Genomic DNA, 12901 nt, shown 5'->3' on the forward strand with positions numbered 1-12901 from the left:
TTCATCTCGCTCTGTTCTCAGAGAAGTTGTACTATAGCCAAGTGTATCTGCTCCTCAACCCAAAATAAAACAGAGAATCTGTCCTACTTTAAGACCAGTGTTTGCCCCACTGGAACTTTCTTTTCAAGTTCACTATCACCTTTCTACTTCCAAATCCAGTCTCCTCCAGGAAGTCTTCCTTGATTAAGCTAGACACATTTTAATTTTCACCCCTTTCACTCATCACTCTATATGCCGACAGCACTGACAGTGTGTACTTGTTCCCTCGGCCATGTAAGTGTGAGTTCTGCCTTCCTAATCATACTGCATAAGCATGCACTATTTTAAGCAGGCATGATAGATGATTATCACAAATTGACAAGAAGAAAATAATACACACCAAAAAGAAAGCAGAGGAGAGTTTTTTCTTTCTTTGCTTTAATGTATAATTTGTCATTTTGGTGCTTACAAGCTCTTTAACACAATGAGAAGAGAATTCAATTTTTGCAAAACATTTCAGGGCACAGAAAGTACCTGTAAATGTCCAGGAATAAAGACTATGTCTTTTATTTGTATTATTTCTCTAACCCCTCCACTCTATAGAGTTTGTCCAAAGTCCTTGGTTTAGACCCTGAGTGTTAATCGGTTGACTTAGCTTTGGACCGTGATCCACTGAGATCCCTGGATCCTTTTAAGCCAAAGAGTTATGCCATGCCATGGATGGCAGTAGGGGAATGACCTTTAAGTGGGCCCCATGAGAGGAGCTGGTTCTCCTGAGCCTCAAGCTCCAGGCTGTGTGTGTATGGGGGTTGGAGCTTGGGAATTGGGGTGGAGTGGGGTGGGGTGGGAGGGGAAAAGTAGAGACAGACACAAATACTGAGCTGGCAGTTGGGGCAGGGTTGAGGAGTGGAGAGAGGGGAAGAAAGGAGTCTGGGCCAAGGCCAGAAGTGGCTCCCAGGGGAGTCCTCAGAGTGGGCAGCCGGACGTCGCTCCAACCTTCCCGCCTGACGGATGGGTCTGCTGCTCAGGTACAAGCTGTCAGGCCAGCCCGCTGCCAAGACAGAACAGTGGCGCTTCTGTGCGCGCTGCTCGGCGCGCCTGCCGGGGAGGCCGATGGAGTGATGGAGAAAGCAGACATCCCCAGGCATGAGCTGTGAGGGGCGGGGACCTGGAGCTGCTGGGTTACAAGAAGCATGTTGGCCTCCCCAAAACGAGGGCCACTAGATGCCAGCAGAGGGGAGTTGGTGAAGATGGGGGTAGGGGGAGGCGATTGGAATCGCGAGTGGGAGCACTTGGGGGGAACTGTTGGCCGGGAGAAGAGAGGCTGAAGGAGGGTTGGGGTGAAGAGCTCAGTCGTTTGGCCAAACGCCCCGTCCCCTTTAATAACGAGAGCCATTTGCCTTTAGTTACACGATGTTGGGTTACACGATGTTTGGTTACATGATGTTTGTTTCGTTGTCAGACGCTCAGAAACCTTCCAACCTCTTCCCCTGCCTCTGCTTTCGCCATCCCTCCCGGATCTTCCGCAGCTTCACCCGGCCCTCCGCGCACCCCTGCGGCTCAGGCTCGGGACTTGGGGATCCACGAGGCTCGAGGCTCGAGGTTCGCGATCCGCCCCTGGCCAGGCTCCGACCCCGCCCGGCAGCCGCCTCCCCCTCAGCGTTAATTAAAACTTGTGAGATGGAGAGGCTGGCGCGGGCGGCTCCGTTTTATTTGCAGCATCTTTCATGCTGCTGACGATCGTAAAGGGCTTTAATATTGAAATATGGGCCATTTTCCCAGCTCCAGCCCTCGCCGCGCGCTCCCCACACCCCCACACCCGGCTACCCCGCGCTTGATGAAAGAGCCCCTGCAAATCCATTAAGAAGAGATAATTGAAAACTCTGGGGTAATATTTAAGGCCGCGCGCAGACACAGCCTGGAGGGCCCGACTGCGCCTGCGGTGCCCATCAGCGACGCCGCGTGCCTCTCCCCGAGCTCCAGCTCGAGGCCCGCCAAGGTCCGTGGCCTTCAAGGGGCCTCCTGGCTATATGCGCCTCCCTCCCAGCTCTCAAAGGGCCTGCTCTCCTTTTCCTTGGCTCTGAGGATGACTTGCCTCTAGAGACTCCTAGTTCCATAAAGAGTGACAAGTCACGCTGTGTGAAAGATGGCCCAGGGGCCAACAAGCACAGTGGACACAGCATCTTGTCCCAGTGGTCCAGCTCAGATTTGCTGCATCGGCATGAGGCACCAACTGGGGCCTCTGGACGTTGTGTTCCTCTCCCTCTGCAATATCCCTCTAGCGCTTGCCCACACAGGGAGTTGCTGTTCCTCCATCAAAACCAGCCCAGCTCCATCCAAAGTAATGGAGCGGTGTGGAGTGGGTGGGAGCACAGTCACACCAAGACGACCATGAGGTGATCATTGCTATAGCTGATAATGAGGACCCAAGGGTTTATCATACTGTTCTACTCTTGAATTTGTTCCATCTTCCACAACAATTTTTAGAAAGCAGCTCAAGTATCTTCCTTCTGCCTTCCTCTCCTTAAAGATGGGCTACCTGTTGCCTTAGACATTACTGTCCCTCAGCACATTGTGTCATCATTACTGTTTAAAGCTTGTCCCCCTACGAGGCTATGACATCTTGAGGGCTGGTTTCAGGTCTACTTTCCCTCCTGAGCCCTTGCTCCTGGCTCAGTGCCAGGCACATACCACGTGCTCAGGAAGCATTATTAAATTGGCTGCTATCTGGGTTCCTGCGGGTCTTCAGGGTTTCAAGATTAGGATGCTAGCACGTGGTGGGAGGGTGGGGCAGAGCGTGGAAGAGGGACAGGATCTGTGAGGCTGGGTTGGGGTTAATGTCTGTTTCCCAGTGACTGGCTCCAGAATGTTCCCAGAATGGTGTTGGGGGTGGGGAAGGGGCTGAGGACCTTGTTCTGCCCTGTCGTGTAGGAATCCTGAAGGCTCTGTCTGGGTCCTTTGGGGGTTTCTCTACTCCATTTGGCTCACTCCCCTTGCCAGTTCAGCCTGGTTCTTCTGGAAGTGTGGTGTGCACCCGTGTGTGTCTGGGGGCAGGGGGCGGGGGATGGGGAAAAGGGAAGAAGGGAGGAGGTTACTTGAAGACCTACCTGTAGAAAGGGCGTGAGTACTTCAGGCCTTTCCATCAACACCCAGCTGACCCTACCCCCCTGCCAGCCCTGCAGAGCCTCTCACCTCTCTCACCCCGGACTTCCCCAGCATGGTGCCAGCAGCCTGCCAGGGCTCGTACTGCCAAGAGGGCACCTTTGAGGGAGGGGCTGTTCTGGCTCAGCTCCCCTCCACCCCCTGCCGCCAAATTGGTCCCTGAGGCCACAGTAGCAGGGATACCCTCTGTGTGACCAGGAGGAGGCCCATGCCCTTCTGACCGTCCATTTCCGACTCCAGGACTCCTTGGTAGAAACACAAAACATCAGAGCTGGAAGGCGCCAACAGAACATTGGGTCTGGCCTTCTCTTAATGTCTGTGGGGCAGCTGAGGCCCCCAAAGGGTATGAATGTGAGGCCCTTGGTGACAGAGCCAATCCTGGAATCCCAGCAAGTTCATGGCAGAGTTGGAATTAGAATCCCAATCTCTCGACTTAAATACACAAGATTAGAATTTGAAGTGCCTTTTGCAAACATTCAATTCTCACAAACCTGTGAGATTGTATACAATTCCCATCTACAGACGAGGAAAATGAGACCCGGGAGATCGGTGATTTCTCCAAAGTCACACACTGGCAAACGACAGACCCAGGATTTGAACCCAAGCTGGACTGGCTGCAATTCCAGCGCTCGCTTCTCCAGTGTCCACTCCCCCACCCCCAACACTCGCACACACACGCACGCGCATGCAGCACGCACGCACACAGCCAAGCTGGGCCAGTTTCCCAGACTCTCGCTCTTCATCCCTGAGGCATCTGCAATCTGAGATCTTTGCTCTCCTCAGCCCACCTCCCCCTGCCAGGGCGGTGCTCTCTGCCCCAAACAAAGGGGGTAGAGGTGTCCCCACTCTGATCCTGGGCACCAGCCTCCATGAACTGAAGCCGTGCAGAGCCGGGTCTCCTCACACAGCCCTGTTCCTGTCTGTGGCCACAGAGGCCTCAGCCATAAATCCCCAGGTCTCAGCTCATAACCATTAGCAAGCGATTGGGCTCATCAGGACGCGTTTATGAGACTCAGGTCAGATAAATGGATTGCCTGAGGTCAGGAACAAGGGATCTCCTCACCTTGTCTTGCTTTGGAGGTGTCCCCACCACCCAGCAGCTGGCAGATTCCATTTGACTTGCAGCTGCAGGTAGAAGTGGGGGTGTTGTCACAGTGGGGTAAAGATGTTTCTGCAGGTAATCCACACTCATGGAAGGAAAATGGCCTGGAGATGTGAGGCCTCAGATAGCTCACAGTCATTAGGGCTGGAGATACACACACACACACACACACACACAGAGGCACATACACAAACATATATACACTCACACTCCATCTCCGATTCAAATCCAAATTCTTCAGCAATCACCCCCAAGCCCGCCCACCTCAGTGATATCCTCACACTGTTGCACCTTCAAGATTTTATCTAGATCAGTGCTTCCCAAACATCACTGTGCATACAAATGACGGGGGATCTCGTTAAAATGCAGATTCTACATTTTAGAGTGGAGCCCGAAATTGTCTTTCTAACCGGCTCCCAGGTAAGGCCGACACTGCTTCTCCAAGGATTTTAAACAATGGCCTCCCGGTACTGAAAGGGGTAGGAGTGGAAGGGATGGGAACATGCAGTTTGAAAAAGCCCCTCTGCCCTGGAGATTCTGCTGTGCACACCCAGGTGACTGAGCCTGGAATGCTGTCCCCCTGCCCCCATCACATGGCTCCTTCTCGCCCGTCAAATCTCGGCCCAAATTCTCTGCTTCCTCAGAGAAAACTTCTCTGGCCACCCAATTTAATGGGTTCCCACTCCACCCCATCTGGGATCACCTTTGCCCTCTCCATAGGAGATAGCACAACTTACATTTGTGTATTTGCTTACTTATTTTTTGGTTTGTCTCACCCCCTGAAATGTAGGGTTCCTGAGTTCAGGGATCACGCCTGCCCTGGAATTCATCCATTCATGAATTCTCAGTTCTTAGTGCCTAGCAGGTAGTAGATACTCGGCAAATACTGCTGAATGAATGAAGCACTTCCATGCTGAGCAGTGGGGGCAGTCTCTGAACCAGGTGCTGAGGCCATAGGCAATTAGAGGAAGCTTCTTGGAGGAAGGAAAAGGGGAGGGAAAGGACATTGAGTGGAGGACTTCGGAGAGACGACCCCAGGAAAGTGAAGGGACAATGCCTCTGAGTGGCAGATTGGTCCCCGTAGACAAGACAGGATGGGAAAGTGTCCTGGAGGGAGAGATCCTGGGGGAGCGACAGCTTCTGCAGGGTTCTGAAAACCATGGCAGGCCACAGGAAGGCACATGGTCATCCCTCGGCCTCATGGGCAAGGACCTTCATTTATTTCTTCTTTCCTACACTTGACAAATTCTTACTGAGGCTCCAAGACGTGTCAGGTGCTGTGCTGAGTGCTGCATATGCAGGGATGAACACAACTGCTCTAACTCCTGCCCTCATGGAGTTTACAGTCTCTCAGGAGAGACTGACAAACAAATTAGTCACAGGTGGGCTAAGTCTAAAAAGGAGAAGTGCAAGACAAAGGGGTATGATGGATAGTGGAGAAGCTTCCCTAGGGAATGACTGTCACCCAGAGTCCTGAGGGCTGGGGCTCTCCCTCGCCAGCCCCCTGATCACCTCCTGTGCATCCTGGACTTTGCCGCATTCCTCTGCACTGCCCCTTTAAGAGGCGAGCCTCTTTCCTGAGCAGGGAGGTTCCCGGCGCACAGCCGAGCCTGCCAAGGTTGTGGGCTATAAATCAAGGCTGGCACTCCCTTGGCAGTGGGCTCTCCTCTGAGCTGCCCAGATGGCGGGCAGGCCTGGGGCTCCGGGGGCAGCCAGGCACATGGGATGGGGGAGGTGGGCAAGGTGGGGACACAGCTGGGCCCTGGGCCCTGATGGCAGCTGCCCACCTCTGTCTGAGGGCCTTGGACCAGAGAATATGCCAAGGTCCTTCTATGCCAGTCACAGGGACCTTCTGACTCTTGAGTCACAGGCTGGCACGGGCCTTTGGGGTCATTGCCCTCACCCCTGCCGGTGACCCAGACCTCACAGACATCCTCTGAGACCAAGGGCCAAGGGTTTTCCATTTTGGATGACCTCTTGGGGTCGCAGTCTGCTCTAGCTTGCAACCTGAAAGTTTTGCCTGTGGCTTGACCCTCTCCGCTCCTGCTGTAGCCGAGGTGTGCTCCTTAACACTCTATGAAGGACACAGCTTCCCCTTGGTGGGGGCTTTGGGGCTGTGATGACATGTCCCCTCCGCCTTCACTTGAATCCTCCCGGCAAAGCAGGCTAAGATTTCTCAAGGTCAGCTGGAGAGGGTGGAACTCCGCCCTCTTGGGGGTTGTCATCCCTCAGCCACCCTCACAGGTGCTGTGACAGAGGGAACATATGTTGCTCCCACCCCAGAGAATGGTGACAACATCTCAGCAGTCGCAGCCCCACAGAGCTGGGCTCAGCAGGCCTCGACAGAATTGGAAAGGCAGCCTCTCGCCTGGGCCTGGGCCTGGGCCTGGGGTGTTTGTGGAGGGGTGGAAGCGAAGCCTGGAGCCCCCTCCCACAAAGGAATAGTGGGCTTGACTGCTGCACCTCTCCCCCAGAATAGCCAACAATGTTTCTAGGACAGTGGAAAATTCCTGGGTTCAAGAACACTAGAGATTTCCTGGGATACTCTCATCCTTAACTTCTCCTGTGCGGAGTTAGAGTTCCCAGGGGCTTAGAGGTTCTCTTACACACTCATTGTGCAGATGAGCACACCGAGTCCCAGGGAAGTCAACCCAGGTCTCTTAGCACTCAGATTGTTCCCACTATGCCACATTCGCCTCCTGGACAGAAACCCCTGGGCCAGCACTACGCAGGATCTATCAGGCTCCAACTGTGATAGAGTAGTAGATGGAGGTTAGATAGCAAGCAGAACTTCCTCAGAATAGATTACAAAAGAGGCAAAGTAAAGGAATTGAGTTCTCCCACAGAGTGGGGTGGGGACAGGGAGGGACGGAATCAGGAGTCAAATTGGAATTTTGCAAAAAAGGAATATAGAGAATGGAGAAGGGGGCTGGCACGGAGCCCAGAGCAGGGCAGCTGGGGTGTGGGGCTTCTGGGGTTCTTCATCCAGGCCCTCCAGACCTCACCTGTTCCAGACTTCTGGGTACCTCAGGTGGTTTAAGTTCAGGCTTCACCTTGGCTGATTCTCTTGGCTTACTCCTTGCTCCCCCGGAATGGCTTATCTGGCTGCCAGAGTCATTTGCTGTCTCTAATTTGTGTTTAAATTAAAGTTACCACAAACAGTAATGTGCTGTTACCAAGAGCTCCGGGGCCCCCTGCAGCTCCAGGAAGTAGAGTGGGCTGGGGGCAGAGGCCATTTTGCCCGCACTGCGTTGAGGCTGGTCCCAAGGGCGTAGGATGTGGCTCCAGTGGTCCACTGGGCCCCTCTGATCCTTGCTGCTCTCTCCAAAATGGCGGTGCCTGGGGGCAGGGCAGGGCGAACCAGGCTCACAAAGGGCTGGGAGAGCAACAGACTTGTCAAGGGTCTCCCCACAGTTTTTAGGACCTTAGGAAAAAGGCGGGGGAGGTGCACAGTAAGAAAAGGGCAGGGGCACTGTGTGCTGGCACTGTTCGTAAGGACCTGCAAACTCACTTAAGTGTCTCCTCAACCCTAGGAGGCAGGCGTTGTTATTATCATCAGCCCCGTTTTTATTGATGGAGAAACTGAGGCACAGAGAGGTCAAGGAACATGCCCGAGATCACACAGTTAGTAAGAGGTGGATCCAGGATTCAAATTCCTCAAATCTGCCTCCTGATTCTCAGAGCTATGCTGCCGTTTAAGGCAAAATTTGTCTGTCACCTTCTCAACTCCTTGATCACAAAGTGGGGCTTCACTTTGACTGCAGAGCAACTGAGGCAGAGTGGAGCTCCTGTCCCGCTCTCTCTGCCCCTCCCTGAGTCTCATCTTACCTGTGAAGTGAGGATAAGGCACCTGGAGGGACCGAGGGGCTAGGAAGGCTGAAGGAGGTAAAGCTATCTCCATCAGAGTGGCCAGCGCTGGGTGGGCTGCGGGCAGCGGTCAGTCCCCTCCCTGTGGCCTAAACACAGCCTTCCTGCTGCACCCTCCTGCTCCACCTCTGGATTCTGTTTTCCAGGGAGCTGGAGGCAGTGGTTCCTCGTCCCTCAGTGGAAATCCTCAGTAGAGTGTTGTCCCCCATTCATTGGTCCAAACCTGCTCTCTTCCTCTGGGGAGCCCCTGGAGAAGAGGGGTCATAAAGCTGATGTGGAGCCCCCAACTGCCCGTCCCCCCTCCTGTGCCCCGAAGTGAGCCAGTCAGGGTTCCAACAGGAGACAAATGACACATTCAAAAGGGCTTCACATAAGAGAGCTTAGTGCCATGACAGTTTTCAAAGCATAGACAGAATTGAGGGAATGATTCTGGGCTGATGAATCACCAGGAAGCCCCAAAGAAATGAAACGGTACCACCAAAGCCTGATGAGCGCTGGGGTCAGGGGAGAAGAGCCACCTGGCAAAGGTGTGGCCATCGGGGAGCCACACCCCCTGCCAGGACTTCAGCCAGGCCCGAGGGAGGTGGCAGGGGATGGGAAACCACACCCTGCTCCTCTCCCCCTTCCCTGCCAGGACCCCTGCTGGCCAAGCCTGACTAGAAACAGAGGTCAAGGGGCCAGGTGATGCAGCCTGCATAGGGCAGTCCCCCAGGGCCCAGGGCAGCCCCGAGAATGCAGGAGACAAACAGAAAATAACCCCACCCATTGCACCTAGGATCCCCTTCTGACACTGAAGCTTGCTCTCCGCTGCCTGTGGCCACCTCTGTCGCTGCCTGCAGCCCAACAGGGACTGACAGGGAAGGAGAGTCAAGATGCCTTCTTTGACATAAACTGTCCAGCTTACAAGGAGTGTGGGACCCAGGCAGAAAGAAGCTGGAGGGAAGGGGGCTGCCCTGGCTACCCGTGAAGGACACCTGAGCCCGGGGAGAGGAAAGCGAAGGACAGCACTGGGGGGTAGTGATGGGAAATGGCCATGCTACATGACCCTCCCAGCTCAGCATTTGGGACAAATCATGGTGATCTTGCTCCCGCCTCCCCTCTCCAGACTGTGAGCCCTGTGGGGCAGGGATTTTGTCTTGTTCCTCCTCGACACCTGGCTCGGCGCCTCTGAGGTGCACAATCAGAATGTATTGAATGAATAAGTGGACAACAAGTGAATAAATGAACAAGTCTGTTCGCAGCCCATGTGCACAACTCTAGGCCCACATCAGGGAGCACTGGGGAATGAATAACGCACAGCACTCCTACGGGGGTCTTATTTCAGTCACCCACCTTCTCAGATTTTCCATGCCGCCGTGCAGTCACTGGCCACCCAAGCCCACGTATGTCTCCAAACTGGCCAGAGGCTGCGCTTTGATAGCACCCCTTCAAACGGGCAGTGACTTCATTTGGCTCCTCTGGATGAGGGAACAGGCGAAACAGCGAGTTACTTCATTTCTCACAGCAGCCTTCCTGTGAGCTCTTTCTCTGGAGAAATCTTGATCCGTGGCAAACCGTCTGTGGTGTTCCCGCCTGGAGCCTTTGGCAAGAGATGGGAGGCGAGAGTGACAGTGCCAAGGAGGCAGCTGAAGGATCGTCACCCTGGGAGCCACAGCTCTGGCTCGCTTTTTCCAATGGGCCATAAAGACTGAGGGAGGCAGGGGGAAGGGGAGGGGGCTCACCAGGAAAACGAACTAGAGTTCCCAGGAGTAGTCACGGTGCCAAGCCCACCTGGCGCGGAGATCACGTGCGGACTCAGTGGCCGGCGGCGGGCTTCATGATCCCTGCTCCACCACTTGTGGGCTGCACGACCTTGGGCAAGATGCTTCATTACTATACCTCGGTTTCTTCATCTTAAAAAAATGTGATAATACTGACATGACTTCATGTGGTGGAAAAGAGTAGACGAATTAATAGTTGTGAAATATTTAACGGAGTAGATGGTCCATAGTAAGCTCTACATATATTTCCTTACGTAAAATGGAGCAGAACACTTGGGTTCTAGCCACACAAACTTTCTTTTTCTGTACTAAGGCCAGCCTTGATAGCTCTTGTGTTTGCTGTGAGAAATGAACTAATGAATCTGCAAATTACAACGTGTTAAGTTTGATTTGTCATCAAGACCACGTAAGAGGTCTGATCAGCGAGGCAGGGTGGGGCAGGGGTGGGGGGTGCCGGGACGCTGAAGGGCTGTCAATCGTCAGCTTCTGATTATCTGCCTTGTTGAGGTCCCCTTCTTGTCAACATCATCAGCTCTTTGGCTTGTTCAAGTCTTTGGTTGACAACATCCAGGCCTCTCATGGTCCCTCCCACACAGGAAGGGCTGGAAGGAAAAGGCTTTTGAGAGTAAAACTGGTCTTTCTCTTCCTACCCACAGGCAGGTATAGCCGGTGGCCACAAGCTGCGAGAGAGGGGCTGGTACCTCCCGCTCAGCCCGCTTTGCCTTCGGGTGGGAGGGGAGGGGTCGAGCAGGGGTAGGACAGGGGAGGGTGGCCAGTTTGTGCTGGGGCCTCAGAAGGAGATGTATTTGTCTTTGTCATGGAGAGCTGGGCATGAAAACAAATACACATCCCAGAGTCCAGTACAAATGTGCTGCCATGTCCTGCTACTTCTGTGATTTCAAATAGGTACGCAACCTCTTTGAGTCTCAGTTTTTCTCATCTTCAAAATGGGGATAATTATACTTAATTAAAAGAGTGACAATCAGTGAGATATATAAATCCATTGGCATATGACTAGTTCAATAAATGGTAGTTTTATTAGCTAATATTTTGCATTACCTGTATACCATCCCCTCCGAGGGACAGAGAAGTTCATGCTGTCACCCAAACTAGAAAATGTGGTGGCAGCAGAAAATGACTTATGACTCAGATTTGCTCCCATTTTCTTTCCAGAGCACATAGTAAGTACTCATATGTTCATTCATTCATTCAACCAATGTTTACATGGCACATACAATGTGCTATTATTTTGCTCACTTGTATTGTCTTACTCTCACCACTGGAACCGCCAGGTTCATGAGGGGAGGGGCAGTATCTGTTGGGTTCTCAAGATGCTTAACAAATGCTTGGTAGGTGAAGGAATGGATGGAGCTCAAGCACGTCTGCAAGACTGGAATGAGTCAGGCAAGGAGGTCGGGACAGGGCCGGCATTCTGGGCTCGGTTGCGCCTCCAAGAACAAAACTTTCCTTTGACCTGGAGCCTCCACAGACCCTCCTTCAGTGTGAGATCCTGGAAGATCACTGGACACCAGACTTGGGGAACTTCTTCCCTAGTGGGAAGACATCCATTCATCCACTTGGGTGTCTCTGAAACCCCCCGGAGAAGGGCCTGGTCCCCAAGTCTGAGTAGTACAGCAAGTGGTCAAAATAACAATGATAAAAAGAGAGAATCGATAGAGAATGGAAGGAGTAGCCCGCCCTCAGTAATTTAACAGAGGGAGGAAAATTCCAGCTTAGGGTATGTAACCAACACAGGAAAAGACCTGACCTAAGACCGTGCTTTCATGGATACTGGGTGCCCCACATGTAAGACACACTCATTCCTGCCCCCAGACCTCATTCGATGTGACTGAGGCTATCTAGAGACACAAGCGGAAAGGGAGAATCATAATATCCCAAAGGTGGACACAACCCAAATATCCATCAACTGACGAATGGACACACAAAATGCGGCACGTACACACAGCAGAATATGATTCCGCCATGAAAAGGAATGAGGGACTGACACAGGCTCAACATGGGTGAACCTTGAAAACATTAAGCTGAGTGAAAGAAGCCTGTCACCAAAGACCACACATTCTATGATTCCCTTCATATGCAAGTCCAGAACCGGAAAATTCTCGGGACAGAAAGCAGATCAGTGGTTGCTTAGGGCTGGAAGGGGTACGGGGGCAGGAGGGGGTGATAACTAAAGGATACGAGGTTTTTTGTTGAGGTGATGAAAATTCTAAAATTGACTGTGGTGATAGTTGCACACATGTGTGAATATACTAAAGCCACTGAATCACACACTTTAATGGTGAATTGTATGGTATGTAACTTTATCTTTAAAAACTTGTTTAAAAGAAAAGAGAGAGAGAGAAAAGGGAAGGAGGCAGTTGAGATGGTGCAGGAAGGCCCTGATCACAAAGCGCAGGCGCTGTCCGTCCTGGCTGCCCCCCAAGCAAAGCCTGCACATCCCCCAGGCCGTGTTATGGAAGCCCCTGAGCCATGACTCGGGAAGATAAACTGGCCCCAGAAGGTGTAGGGCTGGGTCCCTTCTCCCCTGACAGCTCCCTCTCTGTGTTTTTTCTGGCACAAGAAACATTCTGTCTTCTTGTATAAATAGGGGAAATTTATGAGAGTTTTCCCCCTTCTCCTCCCTGGTGGGCTACCAGGAAGGGGCCCAGCAGTGGGGGGGGGGGGGGGGGCGCGGGTTATAAATGTGCAAAGACTGGAGGGAGTCAGGGATCTCAGCCCTGGCCCCGGCTCTCCCTTCCCTCTGTGGGTTTGACCATCTGGGTGAGGAGGCGGCTGAAGAGGCGGGGGCCCAGGGAGGCAGGGGAAGCGGGTCTCCGGGCAGATATCCAAAAGGAGGCACGCAGGGGGATTTAGGGAAACATGGCTTGGCTATTCCAGAGCATGATCAGAGGAGACACAGGCCCCCTGCCTGGTCTGAGTTATTTTTGTCCTTGTGTCTTATTGAGACAGCTGATATGGTGGGAAGAGAACTCGTCTTGGATTCAGAAAATTGACAGAAAAACTAAGTGTA

This window comes from Equus asinus, chromosome 22 (assembly GCF_041296235.1).
Source record: "Equus asinus isolate D_3611 breed Donkey chromosome 22, EquAss-T2T_v2, whole genome shotgun sequence".
In the NCBI taxonomy this organism is placed as follows: Eukaryota; Metazoa; Chordata; class Mammalia; order Perissodactyla; family Equidae; genus Equus; species Equus asinus.